At 41.4% G+C, this 25,125-nt stretch overlaps 1 protein-coding gene across 1 annotated transcript in view; it reads right to left on the reverse strand.

Moving 5' to 3' along the window:
* LOC126456960 (globin-1) overlaps positions 1 to 23,200 on the reverse strand; it is a 289,698-nt gene extending 266,498 nt beyond the window's left edge. The window contains exon 1 of the mRNA XM_050092895.1: positions 23,081 to 23,200. The gene's annotated coding sequence lies outside the window, so the exon portion shown is untranslated. The remainder of the gene's footprint in view (positions 1 to 23,080) is intronic.
* Between the last annotated feature and the right edge of the window lie 1,925 nt (positions 23,201 to 25,125).

The raw sequence follows: 25,125 nt of genomic DNA on the forward strand, positions 1-25,125 counted from the left end.
CCGTATCGTTGTTGTGTGCCGAATTGTAGAGGAAATTACGACGGTGGACCAAAAGTAACCGTGTTTAAATTTCCGGAGGATGAAGCAATGAGAAAGAAATGGTTGTCAAGTATTCACAGAGATAACTTCACTCCTTCTTCAAGTTCAAGAGTAAGTATTTGTTTTGTTTATTTCTTAAAAGAGGTTAAGTGTGCTAACAAAGAATAGGCACTTATGCAGTAAGGAAGGTCAGCGACATTTTGACTAATATATCAGATCTTAACTGAATAAGTGCCGAAGAAAATAGCGTTTCGTTTTCTTGCCCTGGCAATTCTACAGTTTAGCTGGTATAGGTTATATGAATTCTGTATTCTGCAAGTTCAACCAGTATAGCCTAAGCACAGTCATACTTACGTAGTTAAATATCTCAGTATATCTTTATAATTACTGTTTATGCTGCCTGTTGTTAGGAATAAAAGTCGGTTTATAATAAAGTACGTGCACTTAAGATACAGACGATTTTCGATGTATTCTGCTTCTGTATTTAGTGTTTCTTTTTGCTGTAAAAGTCTTTAGGAAGTTTACTTGTTTTTGAACAGGCATGTGGTGTACCCAGAAATTGAAAATGAAGTAAAAACAGTGTCTCAGTCGCTTGTTTTTAATAAATTATTGGTGGGAATTTGAAGTCATTGCAAGGAATGTTACTATTAGGGAATATAGTAGGCTTTAGACTTAACAGTGAACCATAGACAGGAAAAATGAATGAGTACATGAATGGATTAACAGGCCATCACAAAATGCAAAGGGAGAAACTGTGAAAACATATAAAAAATACTTGTGGATTTTACAAATTCTTACTTTCTGGGTCTGGAATTTCAGATACATGCCAGTGGCCTACACAGCTGTCTTATAGATACACAGCTAAAGTACTTGAAAGCAATTGTGTGCTCATGTTTAGCCTAATAGGTAGCACATAAGTGGCAATGTATTAGTTCATCATACTGTCAGTTTTTATGTAAGTTATGAACTGATATCAAAAGCAAAACAGTGTCTATCTGATAAAAAGCACTACCTTTAAGTATTTCATAGTTCTAAAGGTTACACAGTGTTGACAATTACTTTGTATTACTCTGTTACTGTGTCACAGTTGCTTCTTGGATTACACCTGTGTGAGTTTGGTGTCATCATGCTTTCTTGTGTCCGAGGTGTGTGTGTGGGGTGGGGGTGGGGGGTGGGGGGGAATAGAGCAAGACATTAAGCAAAAATCCCACCCCTCTTGTAAATATGAGCTTCAAGGCTAACTTATAAAAAAAATTGTCACTGTTATTGAATTATGCTACAAACATTAGTCAATGTTTGTAATTTTTGATGGGGAAAGTACTTTCTTCATTTCACCATCTCTTTAAGAGCTTGTTGCCATGACATGTAACTGCATGTGTTTTGATATTGTAGTGTTATTGTTTTATAGAGTTACTATGCCATGGCCACATTTATCACTTGAGTATTCTTCTGCATTTTAGTTGGGAGTCTATTTGTATTTTAGAACTAGAAACTAACTTTATATTCATAAATTGTTTTCACACTATTAATATTGTCATCACATTCAGTTGTAAGCACCTTTTTCATTTTTTATTCATTTTTAATTACAGGTATGTCATGTTCACTTCCACAAGGATGATGTTATTTGGGAAACACAAATTGTGGATGAAAGGACTGGTCAGTTATTAAGAGCCCCCCTTCTCAAACCACGTTTGAGACCAGATGCAGTTCCATCACTACTCCCAAACTGTCCTTCCTACCTTTCAAAGGAAGAAAGTAGACGTGAAGGGCCAGAGGAGAAAAAGCAAAGGCTTGAAAATGAGCAGTTAGCTGCAGCGTTACAATATAGTTTAGCATCACAGAAGGACTACGAAAACACTTTCAGCTTCAGTTCTTTAGAAGAGTTGATGTTGCGTACGAAGGAAGTGGATTTGCCCAACGAGTGGAGTGTGATCGAAAAACACAGTGATTTTGTTTGTTTTTTAAAGATAATGAGAAATCCAGCCCCATTAATCACACATTCTGTCGTTATAGATAGTAATTTAAATGTTTCATTGTTTAAGAAAGATGTACAAATTAAGACATTAGGAAAAAGATCTTTTCCTGTAATTGTAACCAATATCCATGAAATTGTCAGTGTACTGCAGGAGTTTTCAGACACAGATTGTGGGCACTCAGAAACTTCTATAGATAGTATTGTAGAGATAGTGAAAGACAGTCTAGGAGTGCTGAAAGACAGTTTACAGGAGAGTGAAAAGGAGATGGTAGACTTTATATATGAACAAGTTAGTCTCATAAATGTAAAGAAATTTAATCATAGGTTTAGTTCTACATTTATGATACTGTGTTGTTTGCTATTTTCAATTTCATCTCATGCTTACAATTTTTTACGTAGCAGCTCATTAATGAAAATGCCACATCCAAGCACTCTGCGTAGGATCTGCAGCAAATTTAATGTGAATCCATCTCATGAAAGGCTTGGGGGAAGTAATTTCCTGTCCTATGCAAGACAGAAATTTCAATACTTGAACAGCGATGATGTCAATGTTGTTTTGAGTGTAGATGAAATTCATCTAAATTCTTATTTGGAATATAAAGGAGGTAGTGTTTTGGGCATGTCATATAACTCTGAATGTGCTGCAAATTCAGCATTTGTATTTATGTTGCAGAGTGTCAAGTCTTTGTACAGGGATGTTGTTCACATTTTACCGGTGAAAACCATTTCATCTAATGCATTATACGATGTGCTACTGGCCATAATAAATGGCCTTGAACTAATAGGCTATAGGGTTTTTTGTGTGGTAACTGACAACAACAAAATCAATAGCAAAACCATGTCAATGTTTTCTCTGGATAAAGCTGTTAATATAGTTTTTAAACATCCATCTGATCCTAATCGCCCACTTTTCTTTTTAATTGATGCCATGCACATTGCTAAATGCATAAGAAATGTGTGGCTGAACCAAAAAAATGATGGTAAAGATATGTTTTATCCTCAGTTTCCAGTTAGAAAAGAAGTGGAAGAAAATAAGTTTTCTGTAGCTTCTTTTAAAACACTGAAACAGATTTATGACATAGATTCCAGTTCTTTAGTAAAATATTGTCACACATTGTCTCTCAAATCACTTTGCCCTACATCATTAGAAAAACAGAGCATGAAATTAGTGCTGCAGATATTCAATCGACATGTGTCAGAGGGCCTTGAGGTAGCTAGTGATAAATTTGATTTGAGACATGCACCATCAACAGCAGAATACATTCGAATAATAACAAAATGGTTTGATGTCATGAATGTGAAATCAGTGTTTAAAGGGAAACACAAACAGAATCCTTATATGGATCCGTTGACAACTGATAACGTTTCTATGCAATTTTTGCTAGATTTTCTAGACTGGCTTGATGTGTGGAAAGCAAAAGGTTTGTCAAGTGGGTTTCTCACAAAAGAAACATTTTTTGCTATTCAGCATACAACATATGCCGTTGTAGAGATTGCTCGATACTGTACTGAAGAGCTAGGTATGAGCTATTTACTGACAGCCAAGCTACAAACAGATGTGCTTGAGCGGCGTTTTGGAAAGTATAGACAGCTTGCAGGTTCCCAATACAATGTTTCAGTGACACAAGTCTATGAAGCAGAAAAGAAGCTTCGAATTCAAAGTGTAATGCCTTTAGTTTTATGTTCTCCTTCCTATGGCAATATCACAGTAGGGGCCATAAAAAATTTTATGTTTTCTGAAGTTGAAGAAACAGACACATTAGACATAGAAGTCAGTGTAACTCAAGACGATGTTCTTTCAGTGAAAGATATTGCAACGTCTTTAACTTTCATTGCAGGCTACTGTGCTCATGCAGTGATTAAGAAGCTGAAATGTGAGAGTTGCCTTAATGAAATTGTGATTGAAAAGGAGTTGCCAATAAACGAACATGTTGGTGTCAATATATTTTTAAACAACTACTGTAAAAAGGTTAATGGAAAAAAAATTTCAAAAAACACTCGGCGAAAACTGCAAACTCTTACAACATAACTTTGAAATCTTTATCTTAGATTCTTTTTAAATCATTAATACAAAACCTGTCATCAGTAATATTGCCACATCAACAAATGCCTCTTAAGCTGAACTAGTCAGGTTAATCTGAAACTAGTCAAACTTACCAAATTGTAATTTATGGCTGAGAGTTTGTATAAATATTTTAATATACAGCTGCTAACAGCTATCAACACTAATAGCCTACCGTGAAATTTTTATCAAAGAAATTAATCTTTAATATAAAGAATCTTACATTAATTTTTTCTCAGTTGAAGTTGGGTGGTGAATGATACATACAGGAGGGAGGGGAGGGGGTGTGGCAGGCAGAGAGGACCAATAGTAATCTTTTATAGTATGTGAAACCTAAAAATCAATTCGCTTGCTTTTCCGAGTATGACTTAAACCACTTCTTTGCTGCATGCCTTATTCATAGTATTTCTAATTTGTGTAATAAAGTTATGTGGCCCAACATGGCACATGCCTTTGACAATGACAAGACAATGCCATTTTGATCACCTTCCTTTATTATTTTGAGAAAAACTTACACAAACTGTGCTATAGCAGACTCCACTTTTTTTGCAAACAAGGTTACTTTGTTTTGGTGATAAATGGGAGACAAGAGCAAAATTGCTCTATAGTTCTCTACATTCTCTGCAACACTTTTCTTTGTATACTGAAGTTATTACTTTAGCTTGTGATACATGTGAGAAATCTGCCAATTTGTAATGATTCATTAATTGTTACTGTTGAAAAGGCTACTATAGTATTTATGGATTCTTTAGGTAGACAAATTTCGATTTCACGTAGTGTTTGTGGTGTTCCTCTGTCTTCTACTACTGTCACTGTTATGAGTGAAGATGTGCATGCTGTGACAATTGCCTCTCTCTTTCTGAGTTTACTACTTTCTCTGCAGTTGTTATAACTGTTGTTTTCTCAACATTTTCTTATGTAGATCATGTTTGCATATATTTTACTACTAATACAAATGGAGAAGCCGTTAGGGGAGGGCTTTGCAGTACTTTCATGGCCTTCTTTGTGTATAATGATTGGCAGGTCTCCTCATCTAATAGTAATGTAATTGTGGAACAGCTCTCACTTCTGTTACAAGCACTATTGAGTGCCACTAATTCTCAGGTTGACTAATTACTGAGCTCTTTAAATAGATGCTTGCTCTGTGCCATAAAGTGCCTTCTTGTTAGCTCATCTTTGCTGAAGAGAAAAATATCTGAGGTGGACTCTCAGGTATGCCCTTCTGTTGGCTTTTTGAATATATTTGTTTATAAAAGAATATTAAAAAAGCTTAAGCCTGTCACAATTGCTTTTCACTCACCTAATCTAATTAATGTAACCAGATCATATTCCAACACCACTTGACACATTTTTGCCACATAACATACACTTACAGTTGGTAATTACTTGCAATTTACAGGGTGACCTAATATAATGTCTATATGCATCGCCATTTTTCTACTACAGTGCTTTCATATGCATTCTTCCTACACAAAACTTTATGGTGCAGTGTTTTATTTGCATTCTTTTAGTGTCCCACTTAAAGACCTTCCATTACTACCCTGGAGATTATAAAATAGCAATTTAATCATTAATGTTGTTCAAAATTTATCATTATTATTCCTAAAATTATGAAACTTAAGTCTCAAGAATGTGGTTATTGTTAATGTTTGGCCTTGGTGTCCATAAGTCTTAATTATTTTGTCACTACATAGTATTCATGCTGTACATCTATTCATGCTGTACATCTATAATTTTCTATTGTGAACCACTATAATCTAAAATTTTTCTCATTCCATGTGTTAGTGATTATTGACAAGAGTGTATGGAAGATGAACAAAAGAAATAAATAAATTCATTCATACACAGAATTTTTTTTACTTAATTTGCATTCATTCATATCAGCATGGTCAGTAGATGAAACTTGTTTTCCACTTTTAAACAATTACCAGTATATATATTTTGGAATGATGATCTGTTAAAGTATTGCAACTACATAGAGCTGAACCACCACCCCCACCCCTTTCCCCAAACTTACGGAAGGATGAAGTATCTAAGCCACTGGTGAGTGCAGCCCAAATGTGATGCCAAATGAAGGTAAGTGTTCATTTTTCACAATTATTTCATCACAGGTCACATCACGTCATAAAACTTCTCAACAGATGAAATGAAAGTTTACTTTGTAGTTGAAATTTATTTATGTGCAATTCATGCAAACAGTTTGTTTCAAAGTATATACTTCTTAGTACAGAAACATTCTTTCTTCAAAGGTATTCAGTTTAGAGCAGCGAAATTCTAACCTGGTAATCTGTATTTTGAGACCTCTTGTAATTTCAATACATAATGGAAATTTAGTTAACTTGCTGGGAAAAGAGAATTCATTGAAATTTGTATTGGCATACCAAAACTTTATGGCAATACCATTACATACTCATCTCAGGTCAGTGAGATTTTCTTAATGGAAAGAAACTTTCTTAGGGAAAGGTGCACAAACTGAGAAGAGATATCATATCATTCATTAGAACTGCATTTCACTTAAAAAATATTAACAGGAGAAATTTCTTTAAATTTAAAAAAAAAGCATGAATACAAGGTTGCTGAAATGGTGGACTAAAACATATGTAGAACAAGTCTTTCAGGGCAGTGTTAGTTTTTGAAACGACTCATACTATTGCTTATTACCAGTGCCTCTCTATAGGGGGTGTTATAATTCGAACACTATTTGCCCAATTTTCGTGTTTCTTTTTTTAATTAACAGGTATATCATCCAATCAGGTTTTAAAATGGATTTTGCTACATAAGGAATAAACAGCGGCAATAACAGTGTCCGTAAAATGTTAGCTGCCAGTGTGCTACTTTGCAAAGTGCCGTCCACATTATTAGACCTGCGTCAAAGTGATGCAATATTTAACTTAAAAAACAGAACAAAACCCCTAAAAGAAAGTCCGCGAGAGCATACGAGAATCTTTCGCGGATGGCTTTCAATCAAAATTTTTGTCATTAAAAATCGTCTTACACAGGAACTGCAAAACGGAAGAATGGTGAATGGTGGTCAGCCATAAAAGATAAATGTATACCGTTGCAGACGTTTAGATTGGCCTTTTCGAGATTTACAATTTATACTACAGCACTTACAGTTTAGGAATGGTATTGGGAAAGAGCACACTGGTGGCAAACACTTGCACTTTGTGTAGCTGACGATCTTTGAACGGCTAACCAGACTGCCATCAAACAAGTCGTGACAATCCCCATTAAAGCACCTTTAAAATAAACTACAATGAAATGGGTCCATTCATTTGGGAGTTTTGATGCCTCAGATAATGAAAGTTATTACAGCCACTTTTTACGTCGGGGCTAAAAGGTATGCAGAAATAAGTTACAGACAAAAGAACTGGGTCATTTGAGAAAGGAAATCTTGTAATTCATGAGAGAGGTATGTCAGATTTCTTTACGAATTTTCCTCGTACGGTTCCCGTAACAGTCTATTGCTGTGGCCAAACGGACTGCGAGCACCGGCACCAGACTACGTGCGTGACGTCACTGAGCGGGCGCGCAGGCTTTCCTCTATAGGAGGTGCTGTTTCGAACATCCTGCACCGTTTTACATTGTCGGGAGGTTTTTCCTGGTCGACAAATCCTATGAACCTGTCTTGATTTTTCTTGAGTGTTTCTTCCATCATCAAACGTAACGTTAGAATTGCCTCTCTGGTACCTTTACCTTTCCTGAAGACAATCTAACTGTCAATCAGAGCTGCTCAATTTTTTTTCCAGTCTTCTGTACATTTTTCTTGTCCTCAACTTGGATGCATGAGTTACGCTACTGGCCATTGAAATTGCTACACCACGAAGATGACGTGCTACAGACGCGAAATTTAACCGACAAGAAGAAGATGCTGTGATATGCAAATGATTAGCTTTTCAGAGCATTCATACAAGGTTGGCGCCGGTGGCGACACCTACAACGTGATGACATGAGGAAAGTTTCCAACCGATTTCTCATGCACAAACAGCAGTTAACCGCGTTACCTGGTGAAATGTTGTGATGCCTCGTGTAAGGAGGAGAAATACGTACCATCACGTTTCTGACTTTCATAAAGGTAGGATTGTAGCCTGTCGCGAATGCGGTTTATCGTATCGCGGCATTGCTGCTCACGTTGGTCGAGATCCAATGAGGATTTGCAGAAAATAAATGCGTGGTGTAATGACTGGCAGTTATCTCTCAATATTAGTAAGTGTAACCTACTGCGTATAACAAAGCGAAAATCCCCATTCATGTATGAGTACAAAATAAATGATCAATCAATCGTTGGAAGCGGTAACATCAAAAGGTTCAAATGGCTCTGAGCACTATTGGACTTAACTTCTGAGGTCATCAGTCCCCTAGAACTTAGAACTGCTTAAACCTAACTAACCTATGGACATCACACACATCCATGCCCGAGGCAAGATTCGAACCTGCAACCGTAGCGGTGGCGTGGTTCGAGACTGTAGCGCCTAGAACCGCTCGGCCACTCCGGCCGGCCGGTAACATCAGTCAAGTATCCGGGTGTGCATATTCGAAATGATCAGATTACACAAGAAACGGGTAAGGCGACCTCTAGATTGCGGTTTATTGGTAGAATCCTGAAGCGATGCAGTCCCTCAACAAAGGAAATAGTTTACAATACGTTAGTTCGTCCAGTCTTAGAGTATTGTTCGTCTGTATGGGACCCTTACCAGTTGGGTCTGATTCAAGAAATTGAGAAGGTCCAAAGAAGAGCGGCAAGATTCGTGACTGGTTCATTTAATCGCTAGAGCGTTACAAATCTCATAGAAAGTTTGAAGTGGGACACACTTGCAGATGACGCGCTAAACAGAAGGGGCTGCTCACTAAATTCCGAAATCCAATCTTCACCGAGGATGTAGAGCATATATTATTACCACCAACTTTCAAATCGCGTAATGATCAGCATTCAAAGATAAGGGAAATAAGAGCTCATACTGAGGCGTTCAGACAGTCGTTTTTCCCTCGTGCGGTCCGCGTGGAACAGAGGGGGGGAAATATGACTTTGGCGCGAAGTGTGCCCTCCGCCACACGCCGCTTGGTGGCTAGCGGAGTATATATGTAGATGTAGATGTAGTGTGGGATTCTCGAATTTCCCCTGATGCTCATTTTCTTTTTTGATCACCTTTGAAGACAGGACATTATGCCGACGGATTATAAAACTTCAAGATGACGGGTTGTGTTTACTGAAATAAAGCACATGTGACTTGCGTTCCGTTGACTCTACTAACACAGGAGTCAGCTGCGAAACTCGTAGTTTGTAGCAATGATGTGATGAGCCGCCAGTAGTTGGGAATGGAGCACAAGAAACAGAACTCCACCGTCGCTCGGTGCACCCAGGGCGCAGCAGATGACGACTGGCGCGCTACTCTCGTCTATTGACCTTCGTTGAGCTGTTGACAAGGCTGCTCTCGAACACGCCGCTGCAAGCGGGAAACGGCGCCAGAGCCTTCCGCAGGCAGTGCGTTTAGCTGCGGCGATCGACTCAGATACGCCTTTAGCGACTTCCTTGACTCAGTAACATGACGTGTGTCATTACCTACCGGAGTACTGACTAAATCGTTGGGCGTACTTCTACATGTACAGTCTGCACACCTCTGTGAAGTGCGTGGCAGGGGATGCATCAAATTGCATCACGTGAGTTTATTCCTGTCCCACTTACGTAAGGAGCGTGGGAAGAATGACTGCTTCAACGCTTCTGTTAGCGCTGCAGAACTTTGTCGTTCCTACCAGAGAGAGACATAGAGGGCTGTTGTATATCCCTATATTCCTTATTAGTACTGTTTCCTGAAACTCTGTAAGTAGGCTTTCGCGGGACAATTGGCATCGGCATTCAGATGTCCGGCAGTTCATGCTTTCCAGCATTTTCCGTCAAGCTTTCCCCTCGGCCAAACGAACTTGTGATCATTCAGGCTGCTTTTCTTTGTATACGTCCCACATCCTCTATTAGTCCTGTTTGGTATGGGTTCGACATTCTTATTCTAGGATGGGTCGTAAAGGTCTTTTGTAACGAATCCCCTTGGTAGACTCATTGAAGTTTACCAGTGTCCTACCAATGAATCCAAGTCCACCGCCTACTTCAGCTAAGACTGATCCTATGTGACCATTGTACTTCAGTTCCTTATAAAGTGCTCACCCGGGTATTTGAATGAGTTGACCGATACCAGTTGTGGCTCATTGATACTGTAGTCACGGGATACAAGTTTTGTTCGCTTTGTGAACTGCAAAATTTTACATTTCTGAGCATTTATACCAAGTTACCAACATATTTTCAAAGCAGCCTTTGAAAACTTATCAAGATGAGATTGAATTTTTGTTCAGCTTTGGTCGGACAGTATTTCACTATGCAAGCGAATGCTCCGAATTTTTATGTGAAAACTTTTAAAGCTTTTTAAAGAAAATAAACGTCATTAACGTTCTACATCTTTATTCTGTAAGTTACACATATCCGGCCGGGGTGACCGAGCGGTTCTAGGCGCTACAGTCTGGAACCGCGCGACCACTAGGGTCGCAGGTTCGAATCCTGCCACGGGCATGGATGTGTATGATGGCCGTCGAATGGCGCTAGCTGCGCAGCATTTGTGCACCACCGCCGTCAGTGTCAGCCAGTTTGCCGTGGCATACGGAGCTCCATCGCAGTCTTTAACACTGGTAGCATGCCGCGACAGCGTGGACGTGAACCGTATGTGCAGTTGACGGACTTTGAGCGAGGGCGTATAGTGGGCATGCGGGAGGCCGGGTGGACGTACCGCCGAATTGCTCAACACGTGCGGCGTGAGGTCTCCACAGTACATCAATGTTGTCGCCAGTGGTCGGCGGAAGGTGCACGTGCCCGTCGACCTGGGACCGGACCGCAGCGACGCACGGATGCACGCCAAGACCGTAGGATCCTACGCAGTACCGTAGGGGACCGCACCGCCACTTCCCAGCAAATTAGGGACACTGTTGCTCCTGGGGTATCGGCGAGGACCATTCGCAACCGTCTCCATGAAGCTGGGCTACGGTCCCGCACACCGTTAGGCCGTCTTCCGCTCACGCCCCAACATCGTGCAGCCCGCCTCCAGTGGTGTCGCGACAGGCGTGAATGGAGGGACGAATGGAGACGTGTCGTCTTCAGCGATGAGAGTCGCTTCTGCCTTGGTGCCAATGATGGTCGTATGCGTGTTTGGCGCCGTGCAGGTGAGCGCCACAATCAGGACTGCATACGACCGAGGCACACAGGGCCAACACCCGGCATCATGGTGTGGGGAGCGATCTCCTACACTGGCCGTACACCACTGGTGATCGTCGAGGGGACACTGAATAGTGCACGGTACATCCAAACCGTCATCGAACCCATCGTTCTACCATTCCTAGACCGGCAAGGGAACTTGCTGTTCCAACAGGACAATGCACGTCCGCATGTATCCCGTGCCACCCAACGTGCTCTAGAAGGTGTAAGTCAACTACCCTGGCCAGCAAGATCTCCGGATCTGTCCCCCATTGAGCATGTTTGGGACTGGATGAAGCGTCGTCTCACGCGGTCTGCACGTCCAGCACGAACGATGGTCCAACTGAGGTGCCAGGTGGAAATGGCACGGCAAGCCGTTCCACAGGACTACATCCAGCATCTCTACGATCGTCTCCATGGGAGAATAGCAGCCTGCAATGCTGCGAAAGGTGGATATACACGGTACTAGTGCCGACATTGTGCATGCTCTGTTGCCTGTGTCTATGTGCCTGTGGTTCTGTCAGTGTGATCATGTAATGTATCTGACCCCAGGAATGTGTCAATGAAGTTTCCCCTTCCTGGGACAATGAATTCACGGTGTTCTTATTTCAATTTCCAGGAGTGTATATGCTCTACATCCTCGGTGAAGATCGGATTTCGGAATTTAGTGAGCAGCCCCTTCTGTTTAGCGCGCCGTCTATCTGCAAGTGTGTCCCACTTCAAACTTTCTTTGAGATTTGTAACGCTCTCGCGATGGCTAAATGTGCCAGTACGAATCTTGCCGCTCTTCTTCGGACCTTCTCAATCTCTTGAATCACACCCAACTGGTAGGGGTCCCATACAGACGAACAATACTCCAAGACTGGAGGAACTAACGTATTGTAATCTATTTCCTTTGTTGAAGGACTGCATCGCTTCAGGATCCTACCAATAAACCGCAATCTAGAGTTCGCCTTACCGGTTACTCGTGTAATCTGATCATTCCATTTGAAATCATTTCGAATAGTCACACCCACATACTTGACGAACGTTGCCGCTTCCAAAGACTGGGCATTTATTTTGTACTCGTACATTAATGGGGATTTTCGCCTTGTTATACGTAGTAGGTTACACTTACTAATATTGAGAGATAACTGCCAGTCATTACACCACGCATTTATTTTCTGCAAATCCTCATTGATTTGTTCACAACTTACGTGTGATACTATTTTCCTGTACACTACAGCATCATCGGCAAACAGTCTGTAGGCCGCTGTCAATACCATCATCCAGATCGTTTATGTAAATCGTAAAAAGCAGAGGACCTATTACGCTGCCCTGGGCACACCTACGTTTGTTTCTGTTGAAGTCACCCCGTTCAGGACGACATACTGCTCCCCGTCTGTTAGAAAACTTTCTATCCAATCGCATATGTAATCGGACAGACCGTAAACGCGCACTTTTTGTAGCAAGCGACAGTGCGGAACTGAGTCGAACACCTTCCGAAAGTCGAGAAATATGGCATCAACCTGGGAGCCGCAGCAGCTGCATATAAATTACAGTAGTTTAAAAGTAAAATTTCTTTTGCATGCTGCACATTAAGTTTTTCTCTTCAACTTTTGCACCTAGATGCGTTTCGCCTTATTTACAAGGCATCTTCAGTGGGTGTCAGATCAGGGTCTAATTCAATATTTGTAAGCCAAACAGCATTCTTTCATGCAGCAAACTGGTTGGAAGCTTGCAGTTTTCCTCGTGGTCAGTGGTGTTGAAATACAGCACTGTAAATTCTCTTTTCTGAGAATGGCAATTACAATACCGTATTTCGAAAACAGTAAGAACGAGAAGAGCTGTAGATTTTCATCCAGTTTGCTACATGAGGGAAAGCTGCTTGGCTTACAAATAATTAATTAGACGGTGATCTGGCGTCCGCTAAAAATGCTTTGTAAATTAGACGAAGCTCATCTGGGCGCACAACTTAAATACAAAACTTAATTGCGGCATGCATTTTAAACTACTGAAAGTCGTGTTCAGAAGTTCAGCGATTCTCAAGTTCCACGAAAAAACGTTTTTCCTTGGTGACACATCGCACTAAAGCTAGTCAGGGAAAACTTTAGTGTGCTCGCCGTTGTAAATTTCTCACGTTAGATGATGCAGAGCTAACACTGGACAGATTCAGAATTTGTTGCAATACTATACAATGTACAGGGTTATTACAAATGATTGAAGCGATTTCACAGCTCTACAATAACTTTATTATTTGAGATATTTTCACAATGCTTTGCACAAACATACAAAAACTCAAAAAGTTTTTTTAGGCGTTCACAAATGTTCGATATGTGCCCCTTTAGTGATTCGGCAGACATCAAGCCGATAATCAAGTTCCTCCCACACTCGGCGCAGCATGTCCCCATCAATGAGTTCGAAAGCATCGTTGATGCGAGCTCGCAGTTCTGGCACGTTTCTTGGTAGAGGAGGTTTAAGCACTGAATCTTTCACATAACCCCACAGAAAGAAATCGCATGGGGTTAAGACGGGAGAGCGTGGAGGCCATGACATGAATTGCTGATCATGATCTCCACCACGACCGATCCATCGGTTTTCCAATCTCCTGTTTAAGAAATGCCGAACATCATGATGGAAGTGCGGTGGAGCACCATCCTGTTGAAAGATGAAGTCGGCGCTGTCGGTCTCCAGTTGTGGCATGAGCCAATTTTCCAGCATGTCCAGATACACGTGTCCTGTGACGTTTTTTTCGCAGAAGAAAAAGGGGCCGTAAACTTTAAACCGTGAGATTGCACAAAACACGTTAACTTTTGGTGAATTGCGAATTTGCTGCACGAATGCGTGAGGATTCTCTACCGCCCAGATTCGCACATTGTGTCTGTTCACTTCACCATTAAGAAAAAATGTTGCTTCATCACTAAAAACAAGTTTCGCACTGAACGTCTCCTTTTCCATGAGCTGTTGCAATCGCGCCGAAAATTCAAAGCGTTTGACTTTGTCATCGGGTGTCAGGGCTTGTAGCAATTGTAAACGGTAAGGCTTCTGCTTTAGCCTTTTCCGTAAGATTTTCCAAACCGTCGGCCGTGGTACATTTAGCTCCCTGGTTGCTTTATTCGTCGACTTCCGCGGGCTACGCGTGAAACTTGCCCGCACGCGCTCAACCGTTTCTTCGCTCACTGCAGGCCGACCCGTTGATTTCCCCTTATAGAGGCATCCAGAAGCTTTAAACTGCGCATACCATCGGCGAATGGAGTTAACAGTTGGTGGATCTTTGTTGAACTTCGTCCTGAAGTGTCGTTGCACTGTTATGACCGACTGATGTGAGTGCATTTCAAGCACGACATACGCTTTCTCGGCTCCTGTCGCCATTTTGTCTCACTGCGCTCTCGAGCGCTCTGGCGGCAGAGACCTGAAGTGCGGCTTCAGCCGAGCAAAACTTTTTGAGTTTTCCTACGTATCTGTAGTGTGTCGTGACTATATGTCAATGAATGGAGCTACAGTGAATTTATGAAATCGCTTCAATCATTTGTAATAGCCCTGTACATTACAACATGGATAGAAACATTAATTAAACTTTACAAATTTATAGCGTTGCCTTTACTGATGTATGGTAGTGAATGTTGGACTGTACTGGCAGATCAATTACGACAAATCTAATCATCAGAGACGAACTTTCTTCGCTTTGTTGCGGGACAGTCATTCTGGACCATGAAAGAAACAAGAACTGAATGTAGAACCGATTAAAACTATAACTGAAAAATACAGACAAATGGAAAGACCATGTTCAACGTATGTCTGTTAGGACATTTAAAGCTACGAGTGCAATGCTTTACAACCCAGTAGGAAACAGAAATGTAAGAGGCCCGTTAAAGAGACCACGCGAACAATTCTGATGCAGAACAAGCCAAAGGGCCTAATCTTGAAAAAGACGACGATGATGATGACGATTTAGAATTTAACGTCCCGTCGACAACAACATCATTAGAGACGGCGCACAAACTCGGACTGGGGGAGGATGGAGAATGTAATTGGACGGTGGTCTTTTAAAAGGAACCATCCCGTCGTTTGCCTGAAGCAGCGCATGAAAATCAGGGGAAAGCTAAATGTGAATTGTCGATCGGGGTTGTGAACAGTCGTCCTCCAGAATAAGACAAGTGGCTGAAACCGGATATTTCTCTCGGACACATAAAGGATCTGACGGTCTGGAAGGCCCTTAACAGACAGCGCTTCGGCGTCACAAGATGGGAAGTTGAACTACAATGTAGAGTCCATGCTGTGTGAGTGTAGAGAACAGTACAGCATGTGCGGCTCACCCTCTACAGTGTGACTCATTTGCTGTCGTATGTACGACGGTGGATCGACTCACATCAACACACTAATAGCGTTTGATGAGGTCACGCTTATAATGCAGAAAATAAAATTAATTTAATGCTGAGCTAATTTCTTTTCGGCAACTCATAATAAATACGGTGATCTTAATTTGGTTTTGGAAAAATAAAAGAAACTGCTTTACTCGACTGAAGGTCTAGCAGGACGACGGTAAGGTTTCACCTTGTCGCATAATGAACATTACGATTCACCTATGCCAGTATTGCTCATCATCATCATCATCATCATCATTTAAGACTGATTATGCCTTTCAGCGTTCAGTCTGGAGCACAGCCCCCCTTATACAGTTCCTCCATGATCCCCTATTCAGTGCTAACGTTGGTGTCTCTTCTGATGTTAAACCTATTACTTCAAAATCATTCTTAATCGAATCCAGGTACCTTCTCCTCGGTCTGCCCCGACTCCTCCTACCCTCTACTGCTGAATCCATGAGTCTCTTGGGTAACCTTGCTTCTCCCATGCGTGTAACATGACCCCACCATCTAAGCCTGTTCGCCCTGACTGCTACATCTATACAGTTTGTTTTCCCAGTTTTTCTTTGATTTCCTCATTGTGGACACCCTCCTGCCATTGTTCCCATCTACTAGTACCTGCAATCATCCTAGCTACTTTCATATCCGCAACCTCAATCTTGTTGATAAGGTAACCTGAATCCACCCAGCTTTCGCTCCCATACAACAAAGTTGGTCGAAAGATTGAACGGTGCACAGATAACTTAGTCTTGGTACTGACTTCCTTCTTGCAGAAGTGAGTAGATCGTAGCTGAGCACTCACTGCATTAGCTTTGCTACACCTCGCTTCCAGTTCTTTCACTATGTTGCCATCCTGTGAGAATATGCATCCTAAGTACTTGAAACTGTCCACCTGTTCTAACTTTGTTCCTCCTATTTGGCACTCAATCCATTTATATTTCTTTACCACTGACATTACTTTCGTTTTGGAGATGCTAATCTTCACACCATAGTCCTTACATTTCTGATCTAGCCCTGAAATATTACTTTGCAAACTTTCAATCGAATCTGCCATCACAACTAAGTCATCCGCATATGCAAGACTGCTTATTTTGTGTTCACATATCTTAATCTCACCCAGCCAGTCTATTGTTTTCAACATGTGATCCATAAATAATATGAACGACAGTGGAGACAGGTTGCAGCCTTGTCTGACCCCTGAAACTACTCTGAACCATGAACTCAATTTACCGTCAACTCTAACTGCTGCCTGACTATCCATGTAAAGACCTTTAATTGCTTGCAAAAGTTTGCCTCCTATTCCATAATCTTGTAGAACAGACAATAACTTCCTCCTAGGAACCCGGTCATATGCCTTTTCTAGATCTATAAAGCATAGATACAATTCCCTGTTCCACTCATAACACTTCTCCATTATTTGCCATAAGCTAAAGATCTGGTCCTGACAACCTCTAAGAGGCCTAAACCCACACTGATTTTCATCCAATTGGTCCTCAACTAATACTCACAGTTTCCTTTCAACAATACCTGAGAAGATTTTACCCACAACGCTGATTAAAGAGATACCTCTATAGTTGTTACAATCTTTTCTGTTTCCATGTTTAAAGGTTGGTGTGATTACTGCTTTTGTCCAGTCTGATGGAACCTGTCCCGACTCCCAGGCCATTTCAATTATCCTGTGTAGCCATTTAAGACCTGACATTCCACTGTACTTGATCAGTTCCGACTTAATTTCATCCACCCCAGCCGCTTTATTGCACTGCAATCTATTGACCATTTTTTCCACTTCCTCAAATGTGATCCTATTTCCATCATCATCCCTATCCCGTTCTACCTCGAAATCTGAAACATTACTGATCGCATTTTCACCTACATTGAGCAACTCTTCAAAATATTCCCTCCATCTACCCAAGGCATCCACAGGATTCACCAGCAGTTTTCCTGACCTGTCCAAAATACTTGTCATTCCCTTCTTACCTCCCTTTCGAAGACTGCTAATTACACTCCAGAATGGTTTTCCAGCAGCTTGACCCATAGTCTCCAACCTGTTTCCAAAGTCTTCCCACGATTTCTTCTTGGATGCTGTAATTATCTGTTTGGCTTTGTTTCTTTCTTCAACATAACTTTCTCTGTCTACCTGGGTTCTGGTTTGTAGCCATTTTTGATAGGCCTTCTTTTTCCTTTTACAGGCTTCCTTGACTGTATCATTCCACCAAGCTGTTTGCTTCATCCTACTTTTACACACTACTGTTCCAAGACATTCTTTAGCCACTTCTAGTACTGTGTCCCTGTACCTTGTCCATTCCTTTTCCAATGACTGTAATTGACTACATTCAACTAACTGGTACCTTTCTAAGATCGCTGTTATGTACTTGTGCCTGATTTCCTTATCCTGAAGTTTCTCCACTCTTACCCTCCTACAAATGGACCTGACCTCCTGCACTTTCGGCCTCAAATCCCAATTTCACTGCAGATTAAATAATGATCAGTGTCATCAAAGAATCCCCTGAATACAAGTGTGTCCCTCACAGCCTTCCTGAATTCGTGATCTGTTATTATATAGTCAATGACAGATCTGGTTCCCCTGCCTTCCCAAGTATACCAGTGAATGTTCTTATGTTTAAAAAAGGAGTTTGTGATTACGAAGCCCTTACTGGCACAGAAATCCAGTATTGCTAAGGAAATAAAATCTTTTAAACATCACACCATTACCTGTTTTCCAAGAATTACCTTTCGTAATTCAGTAAACCCGTTCTCGTCGTCTTAGCCAAATTTGGACTAACACATTGTCACTAGAAAAATACTTTTTCCATATTGATACTGTAGTAGGTTGGGAAATGAAAGTATGTATTGTATCACAACACTATGTCCGAGAGTCTGACAGGGAACCTTTTGAAATATAATACACACAGGCAATGTCTCCGAGACGGATTTTTGTGCGAAGATGAAATGAGCAGACAATTTAAGGAGTAAAGAGACGTGGTTTGTAAGAAACGTTACCAGAGGAGAAACTACAAATGTACATTTCTTCAACAATTGCATTTAATGTCAGAATGATAACATGCGGGTATTTTCAGCGTCTGCACGCGAACATGTGTAGTTGTACCTCGCATGCACAACTTAAAATTTCAACCTGTCGTCTCTCTCTCTCTCTCTTTCTTACTGTGACGGGCTCACACCAGAGCTCATTAAAAATTTGTATAACTTGCTCCGCTTTACCACTGTTTCAACTGCTCTTATCACGAAATCCTGATATTTTATCACAGTTATTTTGCAGTGATGTATATCGTTTCTTGTAGCTTGATAATTCAACCATCGAACATCTGTATTTAGTAGTCGTATTACCGTCTAAAAAAGAAATCAACTTTATGGGATAATGCTAGGAAAAGAAACTACCAAACGCATTTTTATCATGGAGCATTCATTATGTGCCTCGTAGTCCTACATCAGCAGACGGATAGATTTCTGAAATGGCAGCATTATTCCAATGGGCTGTCATTTGCCGATTGCAGAGATCTGCCTGTTAGCGGCTATTTTGCCCTGCTGCGTTTGGCTGAAGCGCCATAAAACAAGTTATAATCAGATCGGTGCGTTAAAACGGGTCCAGCCAGCGTCAGCTGTTTATGACTGTCGAGTGCTCGGGCTATTTTGGAAGGAACCTCACATGTTACAGCCCAAAGTGCTGCGCTTTTGTATTTTCTTTTCTTTTACGTAAATAGAAACCAGCCCACTACAGTGGAGCTTGAATGGAACTATAACTAGCCGTGCAATTTTGTACATAAATTAGAAAAGAAGAAGAAGACGAACACAAAATCCACAACAAGAAAATTAGACAGTTACAATTGATTCATGTTTTCTGAAATTGCTTGAGGTCAAGGACTGTATCATAAATTTGTAACTTAATTTTCATTGCTTCAGTCATTTTTTACTGATAAACAGATGAACACACACAATCAGGCAATTACAAAATAATGTGTAGTACATGCAGAGCCCTCCATGTAGACCGAACTGGGAGATACTTCCGAAGGAAGATGCAACAAACATGTAAGTGCTTACTATACCTACATTAAGGACACTGGCCACCCATTCCAAAATACTGCGAATGATCATCTAAAAACTAAAAAAAACTATTGTTTTCATAACCAAGATAAACCAAATAATCATAATATTTAATATGTGCCAAGACATGCTTTTGTAAAAACGAATGTGTTTTCATTGTCTGTATTATGATAGCAACTGAAATAAGCTGATCTTAGCATTTAATATTCTTTGGAATACAAACATCTTAATGTGAAAGTATGAAGTGACGAAGTGTTTATTACTGTGCTTTGTGTGCCAGACAAATAAATTACCAGCAGAATGCAAGCTAAGTCAGCAATGAAATGATCTAAACATACAACCCTCTTCAGGTATACACAGAAATAAATTATCCTTTCTGTACAGGGTTAAATTTCTGTACATAACCTCACTTGCCCATCCAGCAAATAAATCTCATCACACTTCACATTAATGCATTAAAATTTTTGCGAGTCAGCGATCTTGTAAGCTGTATATCACCACTGAAAAAAAAACAGTCTAGATCGCGTTGGTTATTTTATTTAAAATGACTGGTTTCGGCCTAGTCTTAGGCCATCTTCAGAACAGCACCATCAGCTGAACTTGAGGTTGTCAACTGTCTGTAGAACACAGTCGCTGAAACCGCTGACTGAGGTCTACTGTCTGTCCTGGACATCCTCAGCTTCAGCTGACGGTGCTATTCTGAAGGTTGCCTAAGACTAAACCGGTCATTTTAAATAAAGTAACCATCGCGATCTAGACCGTTTTTCCACAGATTTTATGCGATGCAAGTGATGGTCGCACTGTGCTGCCAAAACGTGTCGTGCTACTAAATATTAGCAAAAAATGACTGAAGAAGTAAAAATTATTTCATAAATAAAAGACAGGTCTAAGATTGCTTTGCGCGTGAAATTTGGATTTCGATACAGTAAAAGTCATGAAAAGCTATGTTCGTAGCACAGATCTGTATGAGTGCGGAACATCGACGAAGGTGGAAGACGGGGCATAAGACGACTAGAAACCATAGTAATGTGGCTGTACAGGGACTGTTAAAGATCAGGTAGACCGATGAAGTAAGGAATGACTACATCCTGTAACGAACCAATGAGAAAAATATGGTTTACAAAGAGCATAATTAAACTAAGAGATACAGTGAATGGGCATGTAGAATTATATGAGATGTTCTTGAAACCAGTTCTTGAAGGGATATTGGAAGGAAAGAATCAGAAGACGAGGCCTAGATATTAGGCAGACCGTTGATGGTGAGGGATTCAGCAGTTTTGCCGAATTGAAGAGGATGGTTAGGGAAACTTATGCCTAGAAAACTGCATCAGACCAACTTTAAGATTAATGAACGAACAAAACGATGCTACAAAGATAGCCAACTTGCTTTAAATGTTCAGAAATGTAAAATTTTGGACTTCACAAAACGAAAAAACATAGTATCCTATGACTATATCAATAAGTCACAATTGAAATCGGTCATCTCTTACAAATACCCGAGTGTGACAGTTTTTACGGATATTAAACAGAACGATAACATAGCCTCAGCCGTAGGTAAAACAGTAGAATGGTTTACAAAGGAAATTGCTTCAAGCGGCTCGTTGTGACCGATCCTAGAATAATGCTCAAGAGGTATAGGACCCGTACAATATAGAACTAACAGAGCATACTTATTGAACGTAAATTATACAGATAAGGGCAACACAGTTGATCACAGATTTGTTTGACCCACGGGAAAAACGTCACGGAGATGCCGATAAACATGGACAGGCAAACGCTTGAAGCTTGACGTAACTATCCCGTGGAAGATTACTTCGTAAGTTTCAAGGACCAGCTTTAAGTGATGGATCTCGAAATAACTACACTCCCCTACGAATCGCTTCTATAGGGTTCGAGAATTCTAGATCAAGTACAGCGCGCGCGGAGGTGTTTAAGCATCCATCCTTTCCGCACCCCAAATATTATGAATGGAACGGGTAAAAGCCCTAATAACTGGTGTTATAGCAAGTGCCCTCCGTCATGTACTTCACAGGATTTGCAGATTACGCCTGTAGATGACGATAGTAGCATACATTTTTTGTTATATCCTAGAAGACAATCACACAGCCTCGTATAATGTACTCAAGATGTCAAACTGAGAAAAATAGTTCAGAAAATGCTGCCTTTCTGAACAAACGGCTTATAGTGATTGCACAGAAAAAAGAAAGAAAAACTGTTTATTTTCAGTTTTGTAGTATTAAAGCGAATGAATAATTCCGTAATATTCTACGCTGCGAAACGTTTCTTAGACGCAAAGCAAGCATTATAGAGAGGCTATAAAAACTGTTGATTATTAATGAATAACGCAGTAAATGTTAAATTAAGGTTCTGATGCCATACGACGCCCTAGGAAACGCTTATTTTCTGTGCCATGTAATAATACACTGCACCAGTTAAGTTTTTTCATTCACGGAACGACGCGTTTTCAGGATTTAATTCCCAATTTCAGGTTCAGCTACTTACATTGATATTATATGTGATGCCTGCGTGTGTGCTGCTCTGATTACCTTCTCGCACTGTGGTTTTAAGATGTGCGCCTCTTTGACTGTGTACAAATCACGTACAATACCAACATAAATATTTGCGTTTCAGACGACGAATTAACTCCTGAAACATCTCGTGCTAAGTATAAAAGTATATTTATTATATAAATCAGTAAAGAAACACTTGCGGGCTTCCGGAGAACATTGAGACGAATGAATTTCAAGTCTCCACGACGGTTGACGTGGTTCGTGTTCAGCTTTGTTCACGACGGTTAAAGGCAGTCTTCATTGAAGACGAGGAATTGGTGATGTTGGGTCCTTGACTGAAAAGTTTTAATTATGAAATTGATTGGAAATCGTAAAAAAATGTAAACGTTGTTGCGACTAGAGACGGTTCATAATCACTAACTGTTGACACTAACGTTGGCACTTCCACGAATGTCCACTGAATGAACGTGAGATCGTCTTCCAAACTGCGGTTATGAATCTCGAAACGGTAGTTACTGATATTCGGAGCGAGGTCTTCTTCGTTTTGGCTCGATCTTAATGCGTTCGTTATGCTAAATCATAAGATTTCCTTCCTGTGCCATGCTTAGTTTTATATGGCACCGACATAACCTTTTCTACTTCTGCGAAGACCTTGGGGATAACGAGGCCACAGTCGATTTCTTCCCCATCCGAATCGTTTTGGCTCGATGTTAATGCGTTCGTTACGCTGAATCGTAAGATTTTCTTCCTGTGGCACAGAAGCTGAAAATTAACACCATTTTTGCACACAGAACAGGAAAAAATTTGTTAGAATCGTGGAGTACCGTTCCTAGAGAGGGAGTAGCAGAGGTGATGGCTTACCTTGCGTGGAAAATCGCGGGCCCGTGGCTGCGTTGCGTGTATGAGTGCGCGCGCTGAAAGCCGCTGTCGGACTGGCTTCGCGCCGCCCTCCCCTTCTCTTTTGTTCGCCCGGCGCATGCGCACGACAGACGCGCCAAAGCGCCGGCCACGTGCTGACGCTTCCGAATCTGCACCGGCACGCAGCCCCATGGAGCAATGCGGAGCGTGAGGTGGCCGAGCCACGTGTTGGCGCGATCCGATCACACCGCGCGCACCTGTCTGTTGACAGCTTCCGCCGTAAACAAAGGAGTGCCACGCAAGCAGACGTTGAGGTGACAAACGTGCCGAGGCATTCGCCAGCATGGAAAGTATCCGTCCTACATTACTGACACCAGCACTGTCCAAGGCGTTAGAATGCATAGTCCACGTCAAGGTTACCAATTATTTAACACTGAATAACCTCTTAGACGTATACTAATCTCGTTTCCAGCAAAATCGCAGCACAACAACTGACGACTGACGAATTAATGCCATGGACAAACTGCAGGCTACTATTACATGCTTCCTGGACTTCAGCAAAGCTTTCGACACTGTTGACATTGACATTCTGTTTGCTGAAATGACACGTCAAAATTTTTCATCAAGCGCTGTACAGTGGTTCCACTCATACCTGGCATCCCGCCAGCAGTGTGTAATGGTAGGTACTAAAAGATCGCGTGGAAGGATGTTGTATCAGGGGTCACACAAGGATCAATATTGGGCCCATTGCTTTCCTCATTATACACTACTGGCCATTAAAATTGCTATACCAAGAAGAAATGCAGATGATAAACGGGTATTCATTGGACAAATATATTATACTGGATCTGACATGTGATTACAAAAAATGGTTCAAATGGCTCTGAGCACTATGGGACTCAACTGCTGAGATCATTAGTCCCCTAGAACTTAGAACTACTTAAACCTAACTAACCTAAGGACATCACAAACATCCATGCCCGAGGCAGGATTCGAACCTGCGACCGTAGCGGTCTTGCGGTTCCAGACTGCAGCGCCTTTAACCGCACGGCCACTTCGGCCGGCTTCATGTGATTACATTTTCACACAATTTGGGTGCATAGATCCTGAGAAAGGAGTACCCAGAACAACCACATCTGGCCGTAATAACGGCCTTGATACGCCTGGGCATTGAGTCAAACAAAGCTTGGACGGCGTATAAAGGTTCAGCTGCCCATGCAGCTTCAACACGATACCACAGTTCATCAAGAGTAGTGACTGGCGTATTGTGACGTGCCAGTTGCTCGGCCACCATTGACCAGACGTTTTCAGTTGGTGAGAGATTTGGAGAATGTGCTGGCCAGGGCAACAGTCGAACATTTTCTGTATACAGAAAGGCCCGTACACGACCTGCAACATGCGGTCATGCATTATCATGCTGAAATGTAGGGTTTCGCAGGGATTGAATGAAGGGTGGAGCTACGGGTCGTAACACATCTGAAATGTAAATTCCACTGTTCGAAGTGCCGCAAGAGGTGACCGAGACGTGTAACCAATGATGCTGTAAACAGAACCTGTACTCATCCGAAAAACTGACCTTTTGCCATTCGTGCACCCAGGTTCGTCGTTGAGAACACCATCGTAGGCGCTCCTATCTGTGATGCAGCGTCAAGGGTAACCGGAGCCATGGTCTCCGAGCTGCTGGAAACGTCGTCGAACTGTTCGTGCAGATGGTTGTTGTCTTGCAAACGTCCCCATCTGTTGACTCAGGGATCGAGACGTGGCTGCACGATCCGTTACAGCCATGCAGATAAGATGCCTGTCATCTCGACGGCTAGTGATACGAGGCCGTTGGGATCCAGCACGACGTTCCGTATTACCCTCCTGAACCCACCGATTCCATATTCTGCTAACAGTCATTGGATCTCGACCAACGCGAGCAGCAATGTCGCGATACGATAAACCGCAATCGCGATAGGCTACAATCCTACCTTTATGAAAGTCAGAAACGTGATGATACGCGTTTCTCCTCCTTACACGAGGCATCACAACAACGTTTCACCAGGCAA

Source organism: Schistocerca serialis, chromosome 2 (genome assembly GCF_023864345.2).
Source record: "Schistocerca serialis cubense isolate TAMUIC-IGC-003099 chromosome 2, iqSchSeri2.2, whole genome shotgun sequence".
NCBI classification, from domain to species: Eukaryota; Metazoa; Arthropoda; class Insecta; order Orthoptera; family Acrididae; genus Schistocerca; species Schistocerca serialis.